At 37.6% G+C, this 11206-nt stretch overlaps 1 protein-coding gene and 1 long non-coding RNA gene across 3 annotated transcripts in view; one reads left to right on the plus strand and one right to left on the minus strand.

Annotated features, from left to right (window-relative positions):
* The window catches only part of ndst1b (N-deacetylase/N-sulfotransferase (heparan glucosaminyl) 1b), a 125548-nt gene that overhangs the window by 60197 nt on the left and 54145 nt on the right, over positions 1-11206 (plus strand). The window lies entirely within an intron of this gene.
* LOC107689191 (uncharacterized) lies at positions 2004-5385 on the minus strand. Its single transcript, XR_001634311.1, has 3 exons — positions 5282-5385; positions 3178-3184; positions 2004-2013 (listed from the first exon to the last, which is right to left on the minus strand). It is a non-coding gene; the product is annotated as an uncharacterized LOC107689191 (long non-coding RNA).

Here is an 11206-nt window from a genome sequence, read left to right on the forward strand (position 1 = left end):
ACCCCTTTTTTTTTTGGTTGAGAAATTTTACTTAGTATTTAGATCTGTGTGTGTCTCTTTGACCCTTTAGGACTTCTATGTGTGTGCACGTGAACTCTTACAATATGTTTCCGTTGTGGCCATCATTCTCTGCCTCCTACTTCAGTTGACAGCCGACAGCCAGCTGTTGTTTTTGTGTGTGTATATGTGTACACATGCCCATCCTCGCTCAATCCTGTTCCCTACGTGCCCCTCTGTGTGTCTTGCACCACTGCCCTCTAACTGCTGATTGATCGAATCTGCCTGGAGACCAACACCCTTCTATCATTTCCCAGCACCTTGGGAGACTAGAAGCAGGTTGCCTGCCAGCTCCACACAGCCTCCTTTGAGCTGCGGAGTCGGCACGGACTGCAGCACAGCAACAGGAATGGCACTTCGACCCACTTTAGCAGACACAGAGGTGCTTTAACTTTAGCTCATGTCCTTTTTGGGCGACTTAAATGTATGAAGCTATTTTTGGTGCAAAACAACTGAGCGTCTGTGACAGCGGAATTTGTAGTTGTAGAGAATAGCCACACATGTGTATCAGTAAATTTGAAGTCACAGACAAAAGTTGCATACTTGTAGATTTTTTTTTTCTCTCCCACAAACACAACACAACAGTTACACCTTCTCGAATCCTTCATTGCAGGTGCACAAATCCTATTCTGCGAATCACAAATCAAGAAACTCGTACGCTCACATGTTTTGCTACTATTGCTGCAGTGAATATGGTGCAAAACACATTCACACACCTGCATTGCAAATGACAAGTTTTGTGCACTCTCCCTTTTGCACCACATATCTGTGTGAAAAATGGTGCCAAAGTGATTTTGCATCTGTAGAGGCAACGGCGGGCACTCTTCAGAGATCAGAGAATTTTGGCCAATCAGAAGAGCTAGTTTGGGCGCCTATCAGTAGGGAGAAAAAAAAGAGCTGCACGAGCATCTTCTGGAGTTGACAGCGGCAACCAATAAAGGTGCATTTTCTTTCTTTTTCTGAAATCAATCACCGTTACACTGTACATTTGATTTTTGTTTAAATATTAAATGAGTTTAGCTCTAACCCTGATAAAACTCGCCTACCTTGTAGCCTTCTAGTAATCCTAACTAAGTTAATTGGTAGAGGTGTGTTTGATTACGGTTAAAGCTAAACTGCAGGTCAGTGGCCCTCCAGTACCAAGTTTGCCCATCCCTGCTTCAACTCACAAAGAGGCTTTATAAAAGATTGATTAACCCGTTAATTAAATAGATTATTATGAGAGTGTCATATACAAGATGATTAAATATATTTGTTAATATATTTAAATTATTAACAAATGTGCAGTATAACAGGAGTGATTTCAGAAAAAGAAAGAAAATGTACCTTTATTGATATTTGCTGCTGTCAGGTCTGGAAGATGCTCACAGCTCGCGAATGTTTTTATTTTATTCCCCCACTGCTCGTTTGGGTGCCAAACTGGTAGGCACCTAAACTACACTGTAAAGAGATTGCTGTAAATTTTACAGTAGCTGGATGTATTATTACTGTATTTTCATTTAAAGTATTATTACTGTATTGTCAGTAGTACTGTTCAGTTTATTTTCATTTTTTTACCTGTATAAAACAATCCAATTGTGGTACAACACTGAATAGCATATTTTTTTTACAACCCCAACCCCATAAAAATCACAATAACTCACTAGCATTTGTCTTTATAATATTCTTTTTAATTGTTGAACATTTTCTTTTTAAAAATACAAATTACAAATCTTCATCACTAGCATACACTAGCTGAAAAAAGGGCATCACCACAATCCCCTGGGGACTTTGTATCTGTAGAATGGCAAAACAGGCTTTACAGAAATAAAATGCAGTAAAAATTAGTTTGTGGTGGTGTTCAATTTCAGTAATTTTGGCAAAGCTGACAAGCTCTCTGATGAGAAACACCATGAGGGGATTCAGGCTGATGCTTTTTCTTTGCACCCTCTTTCCTGAATTCCGTCTGATCTGTGACTCTGAATGGAATTTGGTGCCACCAGGGTTGATTCTCGGAATGAACCTGCAAGCACAAAAACTGAAAGCACAAAAATATATATATATATTTCAAATAAGTGTTTACAGAATTTGCCCCAACTGTCAGACTTTGTGCTGTATGTGCTTTGAGATTAATTAACACTATACTATCTGAACGCACCTACAAGGAAGGTGCATAATTAATTGATAATCCATCACAAATTATTAACGCTCCATTCCTTATAATGCATTCATGTAGATCAAACAGTAGAGCCAAGTCAAGTCACCATTATTTATATAACGCTTTTTACAATGCAGATTGTGTCAAAGCAGCTCTACAGTATTAAACAGGGAAATAGTGTGTCGAAATAGTGTGCCGTTCTCCTATGGCCAAACAAAACCAGCAATTTAATTCTATGTTGCAACAAAGTCAGATTGTGCAGAGGACTCGTCTGGTTCCCGTGGTCTTGTCCCGGTGGCCGTCTAGGTGACCAGGTCTTCACTGGGGATCTGTCTCTGGGGCTCATCTAGTTGTCCTGATCTCTGCTGACATTCAGGGCTGTAGAGGTCATCTCTAGGTGCTGATCCACCATCTGGGCTGGATATGGACTGGATCCGGGTGACTGCAGTGACAATCTGATCTGGATACCGACTGGATCTGGTGGCTACGGTGTCCTCGGAATAAGAAAGAAACAGACTAATATTAGCGTAGATGCCATTCTTCTGATGATGTAACAAGTAGATCGGGTGTTATGGGAAGCGTTCCCGGTTCCGTTTAACCTAATTAATGCAGCCTAACAATCCTTTAATGGATTCGAATTATAGAGATGTGTTAGTGTGTTATGTGTAAGCCAGGTTAAAGAGTTGGGGGTTTTAATCTAGATTTAAACTGTCTGCCTCCCGAACACTGTTAGGTAGATTATTCCAGAGTTTGGGAGCTAAATAGGATACGGATCTGCTGCCCGCAGTTGATTTTGATATTCTAGGTATTATTATTATTAAATGGCCAGAGTTTTGAGATCGCAGCAGATGTGAAGGACTATAATAAGATAAGATCTCATTCAAATACTGAGGCGCTAAACCATTCAGGGCTTTATAAGTAATTAGCAAGATTTTAAAATCTATACGATGTTTAATAGGGAGCCAGTGCAGTGTTGACAGAACGCTTCAACTGGAATGTATTGCAGATGACATGATCCAGACCACAATCTAGAAAACAAAAAACAAAAGTACTTGAAAATACTGTTTAGGTAACTTAAAGGCACAATTAGTAATTTTTTGCCACTAGAGGGCGCGTATTCAAAAGAAACAAAGGCGTAGTTAGATGGCGCCGTGACTGGGTGTGGAATCATGGGTGTTGTCGTCTTCATCCCCACAGCCAAAGCAATCCGATGGGAAAATCATGTTCATGAATGAGCTAATGTATTAAAAATGTATTAACGTCAGTAGTATGAAGCAGGGTGAGGCTGAAAGCCGTCGAAGCGAAACGAGGCCACTGAACGAGCGCGATACACGTCTCGAAAGCAGCGGAGCTTTTATTATGCCACAGTCGACCGCTTCCGCTCCTTCCGGAAAGCAGCGGAAGTAAGCAGCGCTGTTTTATCATACTAGATACATTTGAACATTCTGTTTTAATGCTACTCTGTGCGGTCGTCACCTGTCTAATAAAATGCATAGCATATTAAAGCGTCTTTGGTGTTTCCATATTTTCTACAAACAAAACGGAAATCGAGGGGTTATGACGTCATTGGCAGACGACAGAATGACACTATAGACATGGTCCGTGTCACTAGTTAAAATTGCTTATTTCTCTGGATTTAAACATTCTTCGAAACATTTGGGATAATGTAAGTACACAAGTCATCAAAATATATAAAACTGTTCTAGTGGTTTTTGTATATTTTAATAAAAAAATCTTACATATTGTGCCTTTAACTCAATAAAATGTGTACCTAACGCAGCACAAGTTGCTTTGGATTAAAGCATCTGGCAAATGCATGACTGTAAATATAATGTCAAATCAAATGTATTTTGGGTTACCTCATTTCAATAAAATTGATAGCTGGCCATATGATGATTCTGCCCCTCATAGTCAGCATCAGTGTTTTTGCTTGGAGAAATCTCCTGTAACAGACAGTCACCACAGCCTGTAGTGTTATTACACTTTATGGTCAGAAAAAAAAACTGCCGTACAATAACAGAACTTAAAATAAACAACATTCATAATATTTGTTAGCCAAACTTCCTATATATTGCTAGTCCGTTCCTCCACAACCCATTCTGTGGGTTAGTGGAGAGCAGCAGCTAATATAGTAGTTGATGGTAACCATAGACATATAAAATACCTAGACGCGCTAATATATAGTAGTCGATGGTACCTTACACACTTGTTGTTACCACCTCTACGATGCAATCACAAGAAAAGACTCCAATACACCTCCATTGCAGATGACATGACCAATAGACCACAACTTATGTACGTAACAGTGGCGTTTCTTAACTATTTTTTCTTTACAATTTTCACGTTAGCTCGCTGTTATGTAACGCATGTCTGACATAACCTGCGATAAAAAGGCAGTGTAGAATAATTATGCTGCCCTGATTAATTCCCTGATTGATTCGGATAACTGTATAACTTACCAGCTGATGTAATCACCGTCACGATGGCTCCAAAATACACCCCCGACATTGCAGACGATAAGATCCACAAACTTGAACATAAAAAAAAACAAGAACTATAAAGAATAACAAAAACCGAATACAGTGTAGCTCTTCTGATTGGCCAAAATTCTCTGATCTCTGAAGAGTGCCTGCCGTTGCTTCTACAGATGCAAAAATCACTTTTGCACCATATTTCACACAGATATGTAGTGCAAAAGGGAGAGTGCGCGAAACTTGTCATTTGCAAGTGAAAAACAGGTTTGAGACTAGTAGCAGCAGATTCATGCCGTTGTCGTTATGCACTTGTGTTTGTGCTAGAAAAAACATCCAAGAAAAAAAAATATATATAAGAAAACATTCTACAAGCGTGCAAATCTCATTGCAGGAATTCACATACTGATTTGCAGATGTACAAAATTCGTCCGTGACTTCACATTTTTAATGCAGGTGTGTGAATGTGTTTTGCACCATATTCACTGCAGCAATAGTAGCAAAACATGTGAGCGTATGAGTTTCTTGATTTGTGATTCGAAGTTTCTCAAGGATTTGAGAAAGTGTAAATGTTGTGTTGTGTTTGTGGGAGAGAAAAAAAAATTTTGTATGTGACTTCAAATTTACTGATACACGTGTGGCTATTCTCTACTAGTACAAATTCCGCTGTCACAGATGCTCAGTTGTTTTGCACCAAAAATACCTTCATATAAATGGAACAAGCACCTGGTATCGATCAGTCTCTCTCATGGGCTTCACATGCGTGCCCTTTGTTGCTCGGTGCAGTCGTAATGCTACTAACATTCTCAGACATACGCACTCATTCACAATTAAACATCCCCCAGTTTTCCTGGCAGCCCCTCATGTTCCTTTCACGGTCCCAGAACAATAAGCCATCTCAACAATCTCAGTGCACTCTCGTCACGATCCAGGGCAATCACCAGCAGGCCACATGTGCTAACATGCTTCAAGTGCTCAAATGTTCTCCAAGTAGGGTGGAGACCGGGAAAAGAGCCGTCGACTGGGTTGTTGGGTTGAAATGTATTCCCCCCGTAACGTTCAGCAGAGATGCTACCACTGCTCTCTCGCTCTTTTCCTCCCCAGCTGCTGTTCAACTCAATTATCTGATTCGCTGAGTAGCCTGTTCCGCTCTCATAATGTGCGGTACTATCAGGAATTCTCTGCATGCTGTGGGGGGAATGAGGCCTACAGGCCTTGCCCCTGGGAGCCATCCTTCAACTCAGAGAGCGCGGTGCTGACGCAAAACAAAAAGAATCCCTGCTTTTTCCACTTAATCCTCTATATTTTCTCCATCGATTCACTCTACACGTAATTTCTTTGAGAATTCTTGTCATGAGAGATAATCTTTAGGATATCGAACTATCCTTTTGAATTGGGTTCTCTTTTTGTGCTTCATCCTGAAAACCTCATCTTAAAGTTATTGGTGTTTGTCTAAAGATGAACCTCTTTGTTTTTAGAAAACGGTAACAATTGGGTCAGTGACGTGATGCTCTTGTTTTCTTGTTTTTGTCCTACCTGTTAATAAAATGCGATTCATAAAGAGACCTCTGATGAAGTTTTATTAGCTTTATTTATTTATTTAATTATAAGTTGTGAATTAATCTTCATTTTGATATTTTTAACATAAATTAAAGTCATAGTATACACCTGTCCCGATAATCATAATGAAGCAAAAAAGCCTCTTTCAATGAAAATTAAATTCATATAATTTTTTATAATGTTATTAATTTTTATTAATTTCTGTTCATACCCTTATTTATTGTTGTTGTTGTTGTAAGATTTTCATAAAAATATCATAGACACATCCTCATTACTGTGTAATTAGTTTATTAAAGGGTCGCATATGATGCGATTTCGATTTTTCCTTTCTCTTTGGAGTGTTACAAGCTCTTGGTGCATAAAGAAGAGTTTAAAGAATTTGCCACTGATGATTCAAAATCGAGTTTTGAGCAGTGTAGAGTAGCGCTTGTTGTTTGTCGTTTCTCCGATCACAAATGCAGACATGGTTTTATGTTTACGCGGCACGATACACAACGCAACGCGTAAAAAGACAGTATAAGTCATTATAATCAGTAATTATGTCCCCACTGGATGCAACAAATGCCTCGTTTGTAATGGGTTTTATTGGTTTTGTCTGGTCGTGCCGGGAGACAGCATCACAGTATGGTAAGGGGCGTAACATTTCTGTCACACACTTGAGGTATTCAGCCAATCACAACGCACTGGATAACTGGCCAATCAGCGTACACCTCGCTTTTCAGAACGATGAGCTTTGTAAAAATCGACGCGTTTCAGAAAGGCGGGGCATAGAGGAGCAACAGTAATGTACAGTATGTGGAAAAAATGTGTTTTTTGAACCTTAAACCGCATAAACACATTGCATTACACCAAATACACAACATAATGTTCTTTTTAGCAACATCATATGACCCCTTTAAAACATAACATAAAATAATTTAACCTTTTACAATGAAACCTTTTATGATTGCAAAGTTATTTCAGGTTTTAAAAATGTAATACAAAAACCAAAATATTTATGCTTTAACAACTATTTTTAAAAATAATAAGAATGTAATGTGGCCTGATTCTCCAAAAACTTGATATAATTTTGAAACTTGAAAAATTATATTTATTAATTTATTCATGGAAATTCATGACATTTCTTTTTACTTTTTAAAAATCAATTTAATTTTTTTTAATAACTGATAATGTATATGTATGGATCTTTAATGTGTAAATGTTATTGTTTTTTTTTCTTGATGGTCACACCTTTGAAACCACTTGAAAATTGTGTTAACGTTATAAGAAACCAGCATGAATACAAAGAGTACATTTCTAAGAACTTGACACATTTGTTAAACCATATTAAAAAAAAAAAAATCCCTTTTCTTTACGGTGGACATCCTTATATGTCATTGACCCTCTTACTCTTGCTCTCACTCCAGAATGCGGTCATCTTCTCCATCGCTTGTTCCAGAAGGGAGAAGGGTTATTGTCCACCTTCCTTCCCTACCTACCTGTTCTGTACGGGTGTGGAAATGGCCCTCAGCTGGATCCACATCCAATAAGTGTCCATCATCTCTTTCTCCCTATCACATGTGACTTGGTCTGGTACATTTAGACCATTCCCAACCTGACTTCTCATGGGGTGATGACTCCATTTAAGCATGCTGAGCGTGAAAGAGACAGAGACGGTTCCCGTGTGTATAGATTCCCCCTCACCGAGAGAACATTTCCTCCACAGTAGCCTGAATGCTGGACTCGACTTAGCACCCTGACGATGGAACCACTTAGTGGATTTTAGCCTCAAATGTCAGACCGGTCCTCCAGGGATGCGTTGCACTGATGTGATTTTATAAATAACATTATTCAGCACTTTATTCTGCACTGAAGTAGCAGCGTCTACTCTACTGAAGAAATGATAGTGTCTGATCTCAGTGATGTCCGAAATTTGATGAAAGTTGTTGACTGACCTTTTGCTCAAACTGTAGACCTTATTATCGATTGGCGCGCCACTTGCTTGACTGTCAACATGAGTGAGATTTTCTGCAAAATCCCTGCAGTGAACCTTGAGCCAAGTTTCCCTTATGACTCACTGCATCACTGTGATTAAAGCTAGTTGGACTTGAAGTCCTGCCGTGCAAAAAGGCTGTGGCAATTCTGGAGTGGCTTTTGCTGATTCTTCAGCAAAAAAGCAAATAACTTTTAAAAAAAATAATGTTTGGTCTATTTGTGCGCCTTTCCAATGATGTTGACATTTAAAGATGCTCATCTCTGCAAGAGTCGTTCCTTGTCTGACAAATAGCGCTGCCAATTCCAGAAGAGATGCCAGCCAGAATTCCCCACTGAGAGCTTGGACACACACACTGATGATCAAGGCAGTGCAAATGCTACACCTCGCCTTCAAATGGCACCCGGCGCTCTGGCAGTTGGGAAGACGAGCAAGAGAATAAAGCAGGATGGTTTCAGGGTGTTTTAGGTGGGTGGATGTGGATTGACATGCGTCTTTGTTCCGACTCTAGTTATTCCAGCATGAGTCAATGCTCTGGCAGTCAAAACGGATATCTTAGGGGCTGACCATAAAAAGGTAGCTACCGTTTATTAAAAAATCCAACCGTTTAGGGTTGGATAATGCTTACAGTTCTAAAAATATATATATTATATTGTGTTATATTACTGGTCAAAAGTTTGGAATATTTACTTTTTTTTTAAAGTCTCATATACTCAGCAAGACTGTTAAGTAATATTGTGAAATATTACAATTTCAAATAATTGTTCTCTATTTGAATAGATTTTAAAATGGATATTTTTTGAAAGATTAATTTTTTTGCATTCTCATTTGCCATTACTCCAGTCTACTGTACATAGTCACTAACCTTCAGAAACCATTATAATAATCAATTATTCAGACTTATTAATACCAAATAATTTAGTTAATTGTAAAATACATTTTAAAATACATTAAATGTATTTTATATGGAAGAGGATTAGGGCCAAGCAATATTAAAAAAATAAAACCATCTCGAGATTAAAGTCATTATAATACGAGATTAAACTCGTTAAATTTCAAGAAAAATGTTGAAATAAAATGTTGAGATTAAATTGCAATTATATATTATAAATAAAGCAATTGATTTCCACTTTTCCGGTGTGATATGTGATGAGAAAAGGAAGAAAAGCGAGTTCTGCTAAAGACGGTTTCGAACACTAGTCGACCGCATCACGCGCTACATCCCTGCTCATTACTCTCCAACCTACGCCACTGCAGACGCTATTTGACTCTGTCCAACGAGATGAAATGAATGACACGAGTGTTTATTCTCTACTTTTTTCTCGAAATTTAACAGGCTTTTTTCTCGAAACACGATTACTTTTTTTCTAGAAATTTAACGACTTTATTCTCAACATTTTATTTCGACTTTTTTATCATAATTTAATAACTTTTCTCAACGTTTTATCTCGATATTTTTCTCAATTTAGCAACTTTTTTCTAGAAATTTAACGACTTCTCAACATTTTATCTCGACTTATTTCCTCGAAATTTAATGAGTTTTATCGCGAAACATAATTACTTTATTCTCAAAATTTAATGAGTTTAATCTCAACATCTTATTTCGACATTTTTCTTGAAAGTTAATGAGTTTAACATTAAAGGGGTCATATGATGCGATTTCAATTTTTCCTTTCTCTTTGAAGTGGCCGCTCACGTTCCTCACTCTAGGCCGCCGTGTGTTTCGTTGTGAAAGCGAAACTACTTTATTTGGTCTTCCAAAAGAGGACACGACTAGAAATCAGTGGTTAAGTTGTATTTACAACACTGTTCCAGATAGGGATGGGCGATATTGGCTTTAAAATATATCACGGAAATTTCTGATATTTATTGCGATAATGATATCAATGACGATAATTTAGGGAATCCTGTTCCTTTTTTTTTTTTTTTTTAACTAGCAAATTGGTTACTGATACTGATTTTTAAGCAAATTTATTTATTGGCTATTTGCTTTATAACAAACAAACTGGCTTTAAACAAAAATATCTAGCCATTTGAAATTAGAGGCAACCACTGCATTTTAATCATGATCTGCACGGGCAGTTGTTTTTGATTTGATTTAGATTAATTTCACGATTTAAAACTAAAACAGAATGGTCTGACTTTAGGTGTTATTTATTTGCTACATAAAACATCAGCACGAAACAAAAACAGCAGGTCTGAATGAGACGCACTCTCTGGCAGCAGGTGGCGCCTATGAACAGGGTTGCCAGGTTTTCGCAATAAAACTAGTCCAATCGCGTTTCGAGGAGGGTTCCCCTGTAAAAATCGCATTCCGGGGGTAAAATACACGTTTTTCGGCGGGGATCTTCAAGTAAAATTCACATTCCAGTGACTAAATATCACGTTATTGGGGTCGCTTCAACCCGCGGACATGAACAACAACCCGCGGCAACAGTGTTAAGTAGCACAATTCCGCGGGAAAACCATACTCCAGCAAAAACTGTGAATTTTAAAAGGGGGGTTCTATTAGAGATGGGTCAAAGTAGTCAACTAGTTGTCAGTGTGTTTATGCATGCATGTTTTTTTATCAACATCATTAATATATTATTTTATGATGTTTAATATATTATTTTATGATGTTTAGGTCAGAAAAACTGACACTCATCAGATTGTTCACTGTTCTGTATAGTTCTCAAATGAAAAATATATAAATTGTAGAATACTGTATTAATAATATTCTATATTTGTAATATTATAATTGTATATTTTTATAATATAGTTAATTTAAAATATATAATTTTTGTAATTATTTAATAACTATTAATATAAAACTTTATAAAAATATAAAAATATTAATATTAATACAAATATAAAATAAATTTGATATGAATGTATGTAAATATGTACGTATGCTTTTGTGTCACACATATACACACACACACACACTAGGGGTTGCACCGACTAGTTGACTTCAATGCTCTGCCATGACGCTTTAAGCTTGACGTCGACTAGTCGCTGGTCCTATAG

Source organism: Sinocyclocheilus anshuiensis, unplaced genomic scaffold, assembly GCF_001515605.1.
Source record: "Sinocyclocheilus anshuiensis isolate Anshui unplaced genomic scaffold, SAMN03320099.WGS_v1.1 scaffold966, whole genome shotgun sequence".
NCBI lineage: Eukaryota > Metazoa > Chordata > Actinopteri > Cypriniformes > Cyprinidae > Sinocyclocheilus > Sinocyclocheilus anshuiensis.